The following is a 17,766-nucleotide window of genomic DNA, read 5'->3' as shown; positions in this document are numbered from 1 at the left end:
AAACCAGCCTAAGCAAGAGTGCGACCCCAGTCTCTACTAAAAATAGAAAGACATTAATTGGCCAACTAAAAATATAGAGAAAAAATTAGCCGAGCTTGGTGGCACATGCCTGTAGTCCCAGCTTCTTGGGAGGCTGAGGCAGGAGGATCGCTTGAGCCCAAGAGTTCAAGGTTGCTGTGAGCTAGGCTGACTTCACAGCACTCTAGCCCAGGCAACAGAGTAAGACTCTGTCTTAAAAAAAAAAGCAGCATATTTGAGGGTGACATATTCTAGTTTCCTTCCAAAATCTGTGTTTTCAGACCAGAAGAGAGAGCCACCAGGAGTCGTGTACGGTGGCAGCACCTAAGGGTGAAGAAGAAAGAAGGCTGCAGCCTACACAGCCGGGGAGGAGACCCTGAGACAGAGCCCTTGGCTGAGCAGTCCCAAGACCCGCGTGTGGCTTCTCGACTAGCCATCACAGCATTCTGAGTTTGTTATCTCTGGTCATTAGTCTTACATTTATCTCCCCGGCATGCCTAAGCGTTCACGTACGTAGCCGCTGAAGATGGGGGAAGCGTGGTTAGCAATTGGCCTCCTCGCTCAAACCCGGCCAGCTAACCTCTGGGGAGGACACGCTTTCCCGCCCCCAACAGGGAGCTCCCAGGAAGAGAACTCATTCTTAGCTGCATTGATGTGGGTGCTTAGCAGCCTCCGCTATCAGGTCTCTTTTATCATGTCATGCTAACTGTAGCTTCCTGGGACGGGGGAGAGGGATGGGAAATAGAAGGAAAATGATAGAATCAGCCCATTTTCCCTAGCATTTTTTTTTTTTTTTTTGAGAGAGTCTTACTTCGTCACCCAAGCTAGAGTGCAGTGGCATCATCATAGCTCGCTGCAACCTCCAGCTCTGGGCTCAAGTGATCCTCCTGCCTCAGTTTCCCGAGTAGCTAGGAGGAATACAGGTGTGTGCCGCCATGGGTGGCTAATTTTTTCTATTTTTGGTAGAGATGGGGTCTCACTCTTGCTCAGGCTGGTCTTGAACTCCTGACCTCAAGTGATCTTCCCACCTCAGCCTCTCAGAGCGCTAGGATTACAGGCGTGAACCCCTGCACCCAGCCTCTGCATCTGCGTTGTCTTAGTCCTTTTGGGCTCCTATAACAAAATACTTTAACCTGGGTACCTTATAAACAACAGCAATTTATTTCTCCTAGTTCTGGAGGCTAGGAAGTCCAAGAGCAAGGCACCAGCAGATTCAGTATCTGGTGAGGACTCTCTGCTTTGTAGACAGCACATTCTATGTGTCCTCCCAGGGCGGAAGGGGTGAACAAGCTCCCTTGAGCCTCTTTATAAGCACAGTAATTCCATTCATGAGGGCTCTGCTTTCAGGACTTGATCACCCCGTAAAATCCCCACCTCTTAATATTATTATATTGGGGTTAGGTTTTAACATATGAATTTTGAAGGAACACGAATATTCGAACCATAGCATGGTTCATTCTCTTCTCTTTCAGCAGATTAATTTCTCTGCTTTCCCATGTATGTGGGAGAAATGGCCATCAGAGCCCTAAAGTTACAGAAACTTCTCTCAATTACTCATTCGACAAAAATCTCCTGGGTACTTACTATGCCAGATACTGCTTGCTCTGGCACCACCAGCCAATAGATTAACGTTTCAGTATTCCCATACGCATCTCTGGAAGATAGAATCTTATTGACTCAGCTAGGCCACGTAGCCATTCTAATCAGCTGTGCCCAGGGAGAAATTTCTCTGTGGGAGAGAATTCCCGAGAAGATGTCTAGATAAAGCAGGCCAATGGAGAGATATGTTTTATTCATACATGACACATAAACTACTAACATAATACAGTATTAGATATGTACTGTGTTTTAATTCCAACCGGAGTATATTGCAATACAGTTCTGACACTAAGCACTTGGAATTAGCGCACATGCCACACGTTAAGGGCTCAGTCCTCCACTAGCCAGCCCTTACTTCAGATGCCAGCCACAAATTCCAGAGGTCCCCAGGCCACTCCTGCATCTAACTAACCTGGCTAAAAATTTGTGGTTTTCATAACCTCTTCAGATTATAGTAATTCACTAGAACAACTGAAGAAAATGATACACTTATGGTTAATTTTATTACAAAGGAGACATCTCAGGAACAGTCAGTTGAAGGCATATGTAGGAAAAGATTTGGGAGGAAATGCAGAGTTTCTGTGCCCTCTCCTCAAATAATTCACATGAGTTGCCCTTCTGGTACATCAATATTCACCAACCAGAAAGCTACAGTAAGCTCTGGTGTCCAGAGCTTTTATTGGAGGTTCATTATGTAGGCATGATTGATGAAGTAAATTACTGGCCACATGGTTGAACTCAATCTCCAGCCTCCTCTCACCTTCCTAGAGGTCAGGCTGGCTCAAAGTCACATCTAATCCTCTAATCACATGGTGACATCTTTCTGGTGACCAGTCCCCTTCTTGAGGCTGACTATAAGCCGACAGTGAGTCAACCCACTGGCGTGACAAAGACGCTTCTGTCGCTCAGGGAGTTCCAAGGGTTTTTAAAGCTCTGTGCCAAGAACTGGCACAAAACCCAGATATATTATTTATTATACAGCAGTATATCTTTATATTGTATTAAATATAATAAGAGTTCAGGCATCCACTTCCCATAGGGGATTACTGGCTGATATAAAACGAGCAGGCTTGAGGGAATAGAAATTCCATGAGAGGAAAAGGAAAGCATAAAATAAAATATATGCAGTCTTTTTGTTTGCTAAAGGAGAGTATGTGTGGAAAGTAAGGTGCTAAAGGTACTTGGAACTCAACAGTGAGGAGCGTGAATATCAGGCTAATGACTTTTGAAAATTTACCCTGTTGCTAAGAGGTGTCAGCAAGGAAGGGAGTTAGTGACATAAGTAGTATTTTTAGGAAGACCAGATTGACAGCAGTATGTAGGTTGAATTAAAATAGGGAAATCAGAGAAGCTATTAAGAAGTGTCAAAGTATAATTTTAAAAGTATGCAATTTTTTTAAAAGCATGGCTTTCATACAAATATAGAATGAACACATGTCAATGATTATTATTTAACTCATTAATGAGTTAGATGACAAGTTAGCTTAAAGAAGAATCACAGGAACAGAGGATATATAATAGTCCATCTGGGAAAACATGCAGAAATACATTTTCTAGGTTAGAGATAAAACTTTGGAGGTATTTTTTTCTATAGGAAAGAAAGCATTTGCATTTATCCCTGAAAAAATTCACAACTTAATCCGCAACTTCACAAAACCTGGGCCCTAATCAATGATCAATATTATATTACATAAAGGTACATTCCCTAGAAAATGAAATAATCCTTGGAGGGAATTGTTAGAATTAAAAGGTCATGTGGGCCAGGAGTGATGGCTCACGCCTGTAGTCCTAGCACTCTGGGAGACCGAGACAGGAGGATTGCTTGAGGTCAGGAGCTCAAGACCAGCCTAGGCAAGAGTGAGACTCCATCTCTACTAAAAATAGAAAGAAATTAGCTGGACAACTAAAAATATATAGGAAGAAAAAATTAGGCCAGGCGTGGTGGCTCACGCCTGTAATCCTAGCACTCTGGGAGGCCAAGGTGGGCGGATTGCTCAAGGTCAGGAGTTCAAAACTAGCCTGAGAGAGACCCTGTCTCTACTAAAAATAGAAAGAAATTAATTGACCAACTAAAAATATACATACAAAAAAATTAGCTGGGCATGGTGGTGCATGCCTGTAGTCACAGTTACTTGGGAGGCTGAGGCAGGAGGATTGCTTGAGCCCAGGAGATTGAGGTTGCTGTGAGCTAGGCTGATGCCACAGCACTCACTCTAGCCTGGGCAACAAAGTGAGACTCCGTCTCTAAAAAAATAAAAGATAAATAAATAATAAAAAAAAGAAAAAAGAAAAAATTAGCCAGGCATGGTGGCATATGCCTGTAGTCCCAGCTACTCTGGAGGCTGAGGCAGAAGGATCACTTGAGCCTATGAATTTGAGGTTACTGTGAGCTAGGATGACGCCACGGTACTCTAGCCCGAGCAACAGAGCGAGATTCTGTATCATACAAAAAAAAAGGTCATGTAGTCATTTTATTTTTTGGCTTGTTTCTGAGTTTGGACAATTTTTCTTAATAATTCTCCTTATAATCATAAAAAATTGTAAAGATTAGTCTTGATTTTATATATTTATAAAAGCTGGGCTTATGATATTTTGACCTGATTCATTTATGAGTATTGGTTCCACAGATTAAAAATATATACATGTTCCTTCATGGTAGACTTGTCATACTGGATGAAATGAGATGCATTTTCTAACATGACATTCTAGTATAGCCATGACAAAACAATTGATTTGTTTAATTGTATCTTGATAAAAAGTAGAACAGCTTTTTATTGAATGTATGCAAATTACTGTGTTGGCATTAAAAATAAAATGAAAGAGACTCAACAGTGGTATTTGTTCTTGAATGCTGAGAGGGCAAGGAGAACATAGTACAGTTTAAGGAATGTTTCATTTCAGTTTGTGAGAAGCATAGTGTACTACATTCAGAATTAGAGACAGACTTTGAAGGAAAATAAAGGGCTTCCTTATACATACATCAGAAAATAGAACATTAAGAATAATACAATAATATTCCTCATAAAATAAATGGCCACTATTAGATTATCCTTATCAATTCAATTCTACATAGACCTTGTTCCATAGGATCTTGGATTAGTGAGTTTCCACAAAATCATCTGCTTTCGATCTAAAATAATCTGGAAACCACAGTTTAGTCCCTTGGTACAGTAAGGTAAGATACAAGCAATGCTGGCTCGGAAGCCTGTAGCCATGAGTCTATTCAATGCAGTGCTAATAATTAGAGTATCTGGTACAGTCTTGCTCATAAGGCCCTAAAGCTGTCCTTTGTTGAAGACCCAACTTTTACTGGTAGCTTCTGACAGAGCCCTTAGGCAAGTATGAGAGAAAAGCAGAAACCATATGTTGGAGATAATTCCAAAAGGCTCTGATTAATTAGTAATAGTAGCCAATAATATCAGAATGGAGAATACAATTCTTTACAGGGCAAAATATATAATAATTTCATTAAATACTAATCTATGTTTTCCTGAAGATAAGATATTAGGGGCAATGAAAGCACTGGGCAAAGCTCCTTGCATATAAAGTGCACATAGTGTCTGAAACATAGTTATGTTGAAGATATTTCCCCTGTTCAAAATTAACCAAGGGAAACTTACACTTCCATTTTGATTTGACAGTTCTTACTGATCTGACAGTCTTTACTATACTTAAAATAGTCTTGAAATAATTGCAAAATGTAGAGCATACCAAACAAACTTCAATTTTGGCTTCCTCTTTTAATAGAGTAAAAGAATAAATCTTTGTGATTGCCAAGGGACTCTCTGGAAAACCCCTAAGACAGCAGAAGTGTAAAAGCCATCTTGAATTTCTTTTTTCTGAATTTAGGGTCTGATCTGGCGAAGGAAAACTATCAGAGTAGATTTGACCACTTAGTAAAGATAGGATCATATGTGCCTTTGAACATAAATAGTTATAGCTTGGTTGCTTATTACTAAATGTGACAATAAAATAATTTAAACATGGCAGAAGATAATGTAATTGCAAAGAACTTAGCTCTTTCAGAGTGGGTGTTTTAGTCCATTTTTTGTTGCTAACAACAGAATAGCACAGACTGGGTAATTTATAAAGAAAAGATATTTATTTGGCTAATGGTACTGGGGTCTGAGAACTCCAAAATCCAGAGGCTGCATCTAATGTGGGCTTTCTTGCTATGTCATAACATGGCAGAAAGTATCACATGGAAAGAAAGCACACATGACATGAGAGACTGAGAGATAAAAAGGAGACTTAACTCCAATAATAACTAAGCCACACCTATGATAATAGCATCAATCCATTTATGAAGGCAAAGCCCTCATGACCTAATTACCTCTTAAAGGTCCTACCTCTTACCTCTTAATACTGTCACAATGGCAACTGAATTTCAACATGACTTTTTTTTTTTTTTTTTGAGACAGAGTCTCGCTTTGTTGCCCAGGCTAGAGTGAGTGCCATGGCGTCAGCCTAGCTCACAGCAACCTCAAACTCCTGGGCTCCAGTGATCCTTCTGCCTCAGCCTCCCGGGTAGCTGGGACTACAGGCATGCGCCACCATGCCTGGCTAATTTTTTTTTTATATATATATCAGTTGGCCAATTAATTTCTTTCTATTTGTAGTAGAGACGGGGTCTCGCTCTTGCTCAGGCTGGTTTTGAACTCCTGACCTTGAGCAATCCGCCCGCCTCGGCCTCCCAAGAGCTAGGATTACAGGCGTGAGCCACAGCGCCCGGCCTCAACATGACTTTTGGCAAGGACATTTAAACCATAGCAGTGAGAAACTAAAATAACAACAACACCAACAATAATAATAAGATAGCACAAAACACAGAACAGGATTTTGGTGAGATACCAAATCTCTTCTAAGTGAACATCTCACAAAGAAGGTAAAAAAAAAATCACTTTATTTTTCAGAAATAGAAAAATCCATCCTAAAATTCACATGTAATGTCAAGGGACTCTGAATAGCCAAAATAATCTTGAAAAAGAACAAATGTGAAGGTCTCATACTTATCGATTTCAAAACGTATTACAAAGCTACAATAATCAAAACAGTGTGGTACAGGTTGAATATTTCTTATCTGAAATGCTTGGGACCAGAAGTGTTTTGGATTTCAGATTTTTTTCAGATTTTGGGATATTTGCATTATACTTACTAGTTTAGCATCTCTAATCCAAAAATGCAAAATCTGAAATGCATCATGGTGGTGCTTCAAATTAGGAATGCTCAATGTGTACCAACATAAAGGCAAACATAAAGACCAATAGAATAAAACAGAAAGCCCAGAAATAAAAACCCTTAAATATATGGTCAAATGATTTTCAACAAAAATGCCAAGATCATTCCATGGAGAAAAGACAGTCTTTTCAGCAAATGGTGTTGAGAAAACTGGATATCCACATGCAAAAGAAAAAAGTGGGGGCTGGGCAAAGTGGATCACACCTATAATCCTAGCACTTTGGGAGGCTGAGGCAGGAGAATTGCTTGAGTCCAGGAGTTTGAGGTTGGAGTGAGCTATGATGACAGCACTGCACTCTAGTCTGGGCAACAGAGTGAGGCACTTTTTCCCCCCATATCCCCCCCCAAGAAAGAAAGTTAGAACCTTACACCATATACAAAAATTAACTCAAATGTATTTAGTATCAAATATCTAAGAGCTAAAACTATAAAACTCTTAGAAGGAGTTGTAGGGGGAAAGCTTCAAATTATTGGATTTGGCAATGATTTTTGAGATATACACCAAAAGCACAGACAACGAGGAAAAAATAGATTCATGAAAGGAAATGATCAACAGATTGTAAAGGTCACCAGTGGAATTACAGCAAATATTTGCAAGTCATATACAGTCATGCATCACTTCATTATAGGGATATGTTTTGATAAATGCATCTTTATGCAATTTTATCATTGTTCAAACATCATAGAGTATACTTAAATAAACCTAGATGGGATAGACTACCACGCTCATAGGTTATGTGGTATAGCCTATTGCTCCTAGGCTACAAATCTCCTAGGCTCCTAGGCTACAGCATGCTACTGTACTGAATACTGTAGGCAATTGTAACACAATGGTAAGCATTTGTGTATCTAAACATAGAAAAGGTATAGTAAAAATACAGAATTACAATCTTATGGGACCATTGTTATATTAAATATATGCAGTCTATCATTGACTAAAATGTCATTATGTGGCATGTGACTGTATCTGATAAGGGGGTTAATATCCCAAATATATAAATAACTCCTACAACTCAACAGTAACAATAAAACCTAATTTAAAAATGGGCAAAGAACTTGAACAGACATTTCTCAGCAGAGGATATACGAATGGCCAACTAGTATATGAAAAGATGGTCAAAATCACTAATCATTAGGGGAATGCAAATGAAAACCACAGTGAGATATCACCTTATACCTATTAGGATGGTTACTATTAAAAAAAAAAGTAAAACCAGAAAATAACAAGTGTTGGCAAAAATTGGAATCCTTGTGTACTCTTGGTACACAATGAAGCAATTGGAACCCTTGTGTACTCTTGGTGGGAATGTAAAATGGTGCAGCTTCTATGGAGAACTCTATTTGGTGGTTTCTCTTTTTTATTTATTTATTTTCTTTTTTAATTTTTGAAAAAATATTTTAACTTTTTTTTCATTTTAATTTTTTTACCATGAGAAATTGGTTTGATATTTGGTGGTTTCTCAAAACATTAAAAGTAGAATTACCATATGATCCAGCAATTCCATGTCTGGCTATTTATCTAAAAAAACCTGATAGCAGAGTCTCAAACCCATGTCCATAGCAGCATTATTCACAATAACTAAAATGTAGAAGCAACACAAATGTCCATTGATAGATGAATTGATAAATAAAATGTGGTATACTCATACAATATAATGTTGTTATAATATATTATTATATTTTATATAATATAAAATTATAATATAAAATTATTATATTTTATATTATATAAAATAGCTGCAAAAAGGAAGGAAATTTGATGGCTATTGTCTGAATGTTTGTGTCCTTCCCAAAATGAATATATTGAAATCCTAATCCCCAACGTGATGGTATTAGGAAGTAGGGCCCTTTGGGAGATAATTAGGTCATGAAGGCAAAGCCCTTCTAAATGGAATTAGTGCCCTTATAAAGGAAGCACAAGGGAGTTTGTTCATCCCTTCCCCATGTGAGGACACAGCAAGAAGGTGCCAGCTATGAGAAAGTGGGTCCTCACCTGATACTGAATCTGCTGATATCTTGATCTTGGACTTCCCAGCCCTCAGAACTATGAGAAATAAATTTTGATGTTGATAAGCTACCTGGTTTATGGTATTTTATTAGAACAGCCCTAACAGACTAAGACATCAATACATGCTACAACATGGATGAACCTTGAGACTACTAAGTGAAATTACCCAGTCACAAAAAGACAAATATCATATGATTTCATGTGTGATATACATAGAGTAGTCAAATGCAGAAATAGAAAGGAAAATAGTGATTGCCAGGGGCTGGAGGAGGGAGTGAGGAGTTTCTTAACAGGTATAGAGTTTCAATTTTGTGCACTGCTGCTCTGTACACTCCTTCCCCCCAAAAGTTTCAATTTTGCATGATGAAAAAGTTCTAGAGATGGATGTATATTTTCTCACATTTTAAAAAAAATTTTAAAATAACATTTAACTACCTCTTAATTCTCTATGACTAAACTGTCTTTTTAACACAGAGAAAAATTTCTTTTTATCAATTTCATATTTAGTAGAAAAGGATTAACATGCTCCTTTTTAAAACTTTGTTATGGAGCGAACTTTGGAGACCTTTTGAAAAACACATTCACTGGTGTTTTCCAGATTCATTCCTTCTTTTCAGACATTACAGGTTTTAGAAGCCACAGCAAATAAAGTTCATGTTCTGCATATCATTTGCAATTTTATAACTATTTAAGTTTCATCCTTAGATCTCCTTTCACATTCTGGATCAATCAGGGATATTACTTTAGGACAAAACTATTCTCTCTTTCTCTTGATAAACACAAACACATCCCAATATCTTGCATGCCCAGTTATACTCCTTGGCCTCTATTCTCCTAGAATAGTGTGACAGTTATTAAATTATTGTCTCCCAACTCCAAAACTATCCTTCTATGTTTTGCTGTGTGATGTTAGAGCTGGTATTCTTCAAACCTTTCTGCTTTGCCAGATGGTTCCATTTTAGGCTCTGTCAATAGAAGGTGTTAGAGTATGACCTAGAGGAAGGAGAAGCAAGAGGAAGAAGAAAGGACCTACCCTTAGTGTCTGCTTGTGGTTCCTGTGAACACCGCCCCAGCAGTGCTTCTTCACCTTTGCAGCAGCAGTTCATTTTTATAGCAGCAGCTTAATCTAGCTTGCAGTTTTCCTACAAGTGACAGAATGAATTTCAGCATTTCTCCAATACCCTCAGAGACCCCAGCAACTGACTGGTACCCCCTCACCATCTCCTCCTCAAAAGTCTGAATTTTAGTTCCACAGAACCTTTCCTGTAATCTTCTGCACATTTAATGTGCACATTTTAAATGTGCAGTTCAGTAATGTTAAGTATATTCACATTGTTGTGAACCAGGTCTCCAGAACTTTTTTATCTTGCAATCATTGATTGATTATTAAGGTCATTTTCTTGGTTTTGGCTTGCACGATCATTTTTATGGTGCTTCACTACCATGCAAGGGAAGGGCTACCTTCATGTGTATCAGTTGGAGTCCAACAGGAGATAGAAAACTACCAGTTACTTTAACAAGTAGATCTAACATACAAAACTATTAATATAAATTTCTTAACTAGCCACTGAAAATGAAAAAAAAGAACTCTGAGATAACACGGAGGTAGGAATTGCAATAAGCAGCTAACACCTGGTATTAAAGCAACGAGGGGGCCGGGCGCTGTGGCTCATGCCTGTTGTAATCCTAGCACTCGGGGAGGCCGAGGTGGGAGGATCACTTGAGCTCAGGAGTTCTAGACCAGCCTGAGCAAGAGTGAGACCCCATCTCTACTAAAAAAAAAAAAAAAAAAAAAAAAAATATATATATATATATATATATATATATATATAAAATTAGCCGGGCATGGTGGCGCATGCCTGTAGTCCCAGCTACTCGGGAGGCTGAGGCAGGAGGATTGCTTGAGCCCAGGAGTTTGAGGTTGCTGTGAGCTAGGCTGATGCCATGGCACTCTAGCCCGGGCAACAGAGTGAGACTCTGTCTCAAAAACAATAAATAAATTAATTAATTTAATTAAATGACTATTGTGGGGAGGGAGTTCCGTGGCCAGCAAGGGTTCTGGGAATTGAAAGAAGAGCCAAATGGCAGCAGGTAGATGAGACATACTCTTTATTGTCAGGAAGATGCTGCAGCAGCGAGAATATGGTGAGCACTTGTATATGGCTCGGAACAATAGTAGCAACATGCCAAGCGAAGGCATGATCACTTGGGTTTTCCATAGGAGGTAACATCATGGTTAGCTGAATGTGCTGACTCATGCTTTGCTGGCAGTCATCTTGGTTTGGCCTAGGAAACCTATTACCTGTACAAATAGATTTCCCCTCACAATTATAATGGTAAATTTTATGTGTCTTTTAGCACAATAAAAAAATGGGAAAAATCGAAATTGTTTTTTCACCTTCAAAAAATTGTATTAAGACAATAAAAATTTTCTCACTGTCAATCATAAATGTATATACAGAAATAGGAAGCTAAAACATATATTTTTATTATGCTGTACTTTAAAACATTAGAAATGTTGAAAATTTAGTGTTTTATTTCTTTGTAAAAAAAACTTATCAAGAGCAGTTCGAACAGTGCTTATCTTCTTTTGTTGTATAACTTGCAACATGGAGGAGTATATTTTCTGTGACTTGGTGAATTGTCACGCACCTTTCTAAGTTTGGTAGGCTTCCAATATTTTATACTTTGTGCTTTCAATGTTATGAAATATCTCTGAAATTTCATTTTAATATGAAGATTTTTGGTAGCATCACTTCCTCTGAAACATCTTTATTCTTTTAAAATCACTCTCTTAATTTATGTGGATAAGCTCACATTTGCTAAGTTTCTCTGGCTGCATATCTAGAATCTCTCAAATGGTGGCAATGTCAACCTTCCTGTAGTCAGCTGTTTCTTCAATAACTCCATTATGTTTGATCAGCATTTCACTTCCAGCATCATCAATTTTAGTCTCTTTGCAGCACTTTTTTTTTTTTTTTTTTTTTTGAGACAGAGTCTTGCTCTGTTGCCTGGGCTAGAGTGCCGTGGCGTCCGCCTAGCTCACAGCAACCTCAAACTCCTGGGCTCAAGTGATCCTCCTGCCTCAGCCTATAGAGTAGGTGGGACTACAGGCAGGCGCCACAACCCTGGCTACTTTTTTTTTCTATTTTTAGTAGAGATGGTTCTCACTTTTCTCAGGCTGGTCTGGAACTCCTGAGCTCAAGTGGTCCTCCTGCCTCGGCCTCCCAGAGTGCTAGGATTACAGGCATGAGCCACCACACCTGGTCTGCACTTTCATTTTTGTTGGCCAGATCTCTTTTTTGATTATCTATTTTTTTTTTTTTTTTGAGACAGAGTCTCACTTGTTGCCCAGGCTAGAGTGAGTGCCGTGGCGTCAGCCTAGCTCACAGCAACCTCAAACTCCTGGGCTCAAGCGATCCTCCTGCCTCAGCCTCCTGAGTAGCTGGGACTACAGGCATGTGCCACCATGCCCGGCTAATTTTTTTTTTTCTATATATATTAGTTGGCCAATTAATTTCTTTCTATTTATAGTAGAGACGAGGTCTCGCTCTTGCTCAGGCTGGTTTCAAACTCCTTACCTTGAGCAATCCGCCCGTCTCGGCCTCCCAGAGAGCTAGGATTACAGGCGTGAGCCACTGCGCCCGGCCTTGATTATCTATTTTTGTAAAACACTACAAGGAGGCAAGTGGGAGAGAAGGCGGGAAAACAATTACATGCTTTGCTGTCTGTGCGTAAACTGAACAGAGGCATAGTGACCAAGCTCTGACAGATTTTGAAAGAAGTGACATGATGGATCACTGAACATGATGTGTGTCTGTTATTTACACAGTGATTTTTGGACTGAAGAGCTAGCAGCAAAATTTTTACTTTATGCAATTATTCATAGTTAATATACCACCATAACTGAAATTTAAGCCATGTTGTTGGGGGACTGGCATTATTTAACTAAACCTTGGTGTTATGGGTTGGATTGTGACTCTGGAAAGTAATTTGAGTCCTAACTCTCCATACCTCTGAGTGTGACCTTATTTGGGAATAGGGTCTTTGCAGGTGTCATTAGTTAAGATGAGGATATACTTGAGTAGAGTAATAAGCCCTTAAGCAAATATGACTAATGCCCTTATAAGAAAAGAATGTGAAAATCAGAGAGAAAACCATGCAAAGATGGGAGTCAGAGATTAGATTTATGCAGCTATAAGCGAAGGAACCGCTGGGGCTAAAATAAGTGGAAGAGAAAGGAAGGAGGGCCTTGACACAACCTTGATTTTGGACTTCTAGTATCTATGACTGTGAGAGAATAAGTTTTTATTGTTTTCAGTCACCCAGTTTGTGGTATTTTGTTACAGCAACCATGGGAAGCTAATACACATGGTAATTAAAATTCCTGCATATCAGAACTGCAGAAATCAAAGATTGCCTGTAGTCTCAATTACCCATATTATTATTACTACCATATTACATGTGCATATATATATATTTTTTTGAGACAGAGTCTCACTCTGTTGCCCCAGCTAGAGTGCTGTGATTTCAGCCTAGCTCACAGCAACCTCAATGTCCTGGGCTCAAGCAATCCTTCTGCCTCAGCCTTCCAAGTAGCTGGGACTACAAGCATGTGCCACCATGCCTGGCTATTTTTTCTATGTATTTTTGGTTGGCCAATTAATTTCTTTCTATATTTAGTAGAGACGAGGCGGGAGGGGTCTTGCTCTCACTCAGGCTAGTCTCGAACTCAGGAGCTCAAACAATCCACCCGCCTCATCCTCCCAGAGTGCTAGGATTACAGGCGTGAGCCACCACCCCCGGCATTTGCTCAGTATCTTAAAGTTCTTAGGGATCAGTCTCAAGACTAAGCATCTTGGAGATTAAGTTGACATATTATGGAACATAATGTTATTGATATGAAAAAGTTTGTCAGAATTATAATTCAAATTAGTTGAATCTATAATTTTACATATTTTCTAATCTTAAATGCTTGTATTATTCTCCCTACCAATTAAGTCAAGGATGAGACATATCTTTAAACCAAAATTATCAAATCAGTCCCATTCGTCCAAAGATTCACCATAGTCCTTTAAACTTGGGTTCTTATACAAAATGCTTCTGAGCTAATAGTTTTTATGAGAAGATTTTTTTTCTTCTTAAAGAGCCAGCATATTTAGAGAATTAGAAACTCAGGGGCTTTGCTTTTTTTTAAATTCTTGTGTTTCCTTATAGTTTGTAAGTTTTTTAGTATCTATGAACCAATCAAACTGGAGCTCCTTTAATATTAGAGACTTTATAATCTAATTCATTAACATAAACCAAAGGTAAAATATTCTTTCATATTCATGCAATGGGACATATGGGCTAGTTTAAATTGTACATACTGAGAGCTTGCAGATTCAGTTCCACAACGTCAGCCATGGTTAAAAGTTGTAAACTCAGAAAACAAAAATTCACCAGTCTAGATATTCAATTTTTCAGTGGGTACAAAATATTTGTTTAATTAATTTGAGTTCACAAATAGTTAGACAAGCAAACAGAAACATGGTTAACAAACGAAATTCTCTGCCTTATTACAATCAACAGAGAATAGATTCCCATCAAGTTGATAAAGATCAACAAATAGATCATAGAACCAGATTTCCAATAATTGCTGCCACCCATGTGAAAGAAGTTATCAGCCAATTGCAAACCAGAGCTGGAGCAAAACTTAACCAAGAACCAGAAATATAACAAGACACAATCAGAAAAATAAGAGGAACATGCCAGAACAGTCGGTAAACTTATACTGCTGCTTGGAATTTACTCTGAGGGTCAAAAAAGAGAAATACCTGAAATAAAGAAGGAGGTACACTTCTTAACCAATGCAATTTTTTTTTTCTTTTTTGAGATAGAGTCTCCTTCTGTTGCCTTAGGCTAGCGTGCCGTGATGTCAGCCTAGTTCACAGCAACCTCAAAGTCCTGGGCTCAAGCGATCCTCCTGCCTCAGCCTCCCGAGTAACTGGGACTATAGGCATGTACCACCATGCCTGGCTAATTTTTTCTATTTTAGTTGTCCAGTTAATTTTTTTCTATTTTTAGTAGAGATAGGGGGTCTCACTTTTGCCGAGACTGGTCTCAAACTCCTGACCTCAAGGGATCCTCCTACCTCGGTCTCTCTGAGGGCTAGGTTTACAGGTGTCAGCTACCACATCCAGACAGCAATGCAATTTAATGAGCTCCAGCAGGTAAGTGCACTTGGGCGTCTTGGTGGAAAACTTTCATAATTGTCAAATTTTATTTCCAAAAAGTTAAAAATGACTCAAACACAAATGACACTGTCAACAATTTATTTATTTTCATCAATGAGGAAAATAGAATTGTAAAGCTGATTTAAAGAAAAATTAGAGAAAGAAAAGACATAGTGAAATAAATTTAAGTTTGGAACAACAGTAGTTAATATCCTACTGGTCAATAATACTATAAGCTTTAATGTCATCTTTTCTACTGAACATTATTTGCAACTCTTCCAGGAAAAAAAAGTACCTCCACAGTGCTAAACCATAGCAATTAAATAATCCTAGCATTAGAAAGATCCTGTTACAAGGCTGAAATATAACATTGAGAGACCACGCAACCATTCTTTTGTCTTGGTTCCAAGTTTTGGATAATTTTTCTTAACAGGAGTGAGAACCAGGGTAATGTGTGAAAAAAAAATAGTTCAAATTTATTTCTTCTCTAGACTTTCATGTATTTCTTAGTTACTTCTATTACATTTTTGCCGGTTGCTAACATCCCAAGCCAGGTTGAGCTTGTAGATCATTGAAAATGGCTTTCAGTAAGAATTTTTTCTTAATTTGTTAACAAAGGCAAGAATTCTAACACATTTGATTTCTTTTTAAGCAGATAAATATCAATGTTTCCTTCTGTGGGAAAACTTTTAGCTGAGTTTCTTTTTTTTTTTTTTTTTTTGAGACAGAGTCTCACTTTGTTGTCCAGGCTAGAGTGAGTGCCGTGGCGTCAGCCTAGCTCACAGCAACCTCAATCTCCTGGACTCAAGCAATCCTCCTACCTCAGCCTCTCAAGTAGCTGGGACTACAGGCATGTGCCACCATGCCCAGCTAATTTTTTTCTATATATATTAGTTGGCCAATTAATTTATTTCTATTTATAGTAGAGACGGGGTCTCGCTCTTGCTCACGCTGGTTTCGAACTCCTGACCTCAAGCAATCCACCCACCTCAGCCTCCCAGAGTGCTAGTATTACAGGCGTGAGCCACCGCGCCCGGCCTTTTAGCTGAGTTTCTAAAGATGAAAATGGAATTTGAAGCAGATCAGGTTCTTTTTTTTTCCACTGCAAATCTAAAACAAATTTATTATCTTGCATATACATATCCTTTATAATCACATATTTCTTTGCATTTCTTTATTTTTTTAAATTTTTCATTTTTTCATATTATAGGGGTACAAATACTGTTAGGGTTACATATATTGCCCCTGCCATTCCTCCCCACGCCCACCCCCCTCCCTCGCCTTACCAAACCATCAAGCATTTATCCTCTGGTCTGCTCCAAGGTTCTATGTGGAAACACACAGGGTCTTGGAGCAGACCAGAGGATAAATATGTCACAACATGTAACTAAGTTGTAATTGAGCAGAGCAGCCAAAAATAAGTTTTGTATATGATCCAGGCACAAATAAACATAAAAAAGTATGCATCTGTATTTGTGGGGAGGGGGGGATGTGAGAGTTGTGTTAGAACCTGATCTGTACAGTTACATGTTGTGACATATTTATCCTCTGGTCTGCTCCAAGACCCTGTGTGTTTCCACATAGAACAGCAATTAAGAAGGTAGCAGTGATACTACTGGCTCAGCTCCTTCTAGCTCTGCGATCTTGGATAAGTACATTAACCCTTTTTGCCTCACTTTACCTGGTTTTATGCTGAAATATGTCTTAGTCTGGGCTGCCACAACAATGTACCACGGACTGGGTCTAAACAACAGAAAATTTTTTCTCATAGTTGCAAGGGATGGAAGTCCAAGACCAGAGTGCCAGCACGGTTGGGTTCTGGTGAGGACCCTCTTCTGAGCTGCAGACAGCTGACTTCTTCTTGTGTCCTCACATGGTGGAAAAGGAGCAAGCTAGCTTTCTGGCCTTTTCTTACAAGGGCACTAATTTCATTCATGAGGGCCCCACACTCATTATCTAATTAACTTCCAAAGTTCTCACCTCCAATATCTATATCTAATCACATTGGAGATTAGATGGCAACATATGAATTGAGGGGTGGGGGACAAACATTCATCCTATGACAAAAAAGAAATACAAAGTCTTCCCCAGGAAGGGGGAACCCATCCATCATGGTTCAATTATTCACCCATCTCTCTAGCCATTCATAGTCAATTGTTAAGGGATGCTAGCCAGGCAATGGTTCTTATTATGCATAAGAGTTACATAATGAACTTGTTAAAAATGAACATTCCTCGGGCTTGTACTCATGTACTCTGATTCTGTAGAATTGAGATTAGTTTAGAAGCCTACCTGTTTACCCAGACCTCCTAGGGAATTCTTATATACATGGTCCTTAGAAGACATTTGGAGAATAGAAATTTAAAGCTAGTTTTCTAAGCCAGCTGATATACACAGGCAGAAACCAAAATGTTATTATCATTAACGATAGTATTGGAAGGATTTGGTGTTTGCCTGGCCCGAGGGGCAACTATTAAGCGAACAAAATGGATGTAGTGATCTAGGCATAGGAGTTGCAGAGGTTAAAAGAAAAGCAGCAGATAACTAGGCACAGTAATCTGAATCCTGCCAAAAGATGCCTCAGTCCCAATATTAATGGTTTTAGCTTCAGAACAACGGGATTTGCAAGGAAAAAAAATTGACAACCAGCTTACTAAAATGTTGTTTAATGTATTTGCAGGTTCTGTG

General features: G+C 38.8%; 1 long non-coding RNA gene across 2 annotated transcripts in view; it reads right to left on the bottom strand.

Annotated features, from left to right (window-relative positions):
• LOC109730890 (uncharacterized) overlaps positions 1-17,766 on the bottom strand; it is a 72,545-nt gene that overhangs the window by 11,600 nt on the left and 43,179 nt on the right. For both annotated transcript variants that reach the window (XR_012921475.1, XR_002224010.2), the window contains exon 2: positions 9,897-10,005. This is a non-coding gene — a long non-coding RNA (uncharacterized LOC109730890). The remainder of the gene's footprint in view (positions 1-9,896; positions 10,006-17,766) is intronic.

The sequence above is a fragment of the Microcebus murinus genome, chromosome 10, assembly GCF_040939455.1.
Source record: "Microcebus murinus isolate Inina chromosome 10, M.murinus_Inina_mat1.0, whole genome shotgun sequence".
In the NCBI taxonomy this organism is placed as follows: Eukaryota; Metazoa; Chordata; class Mammalia; order Primates; family Cheirogaleidae; genus Microcebus; species Microcebus murinus.
Note: the sequence above shows the minus strand (reverse complement) of the source record. Positions and strands in the feature narration are given on the sequence as shown.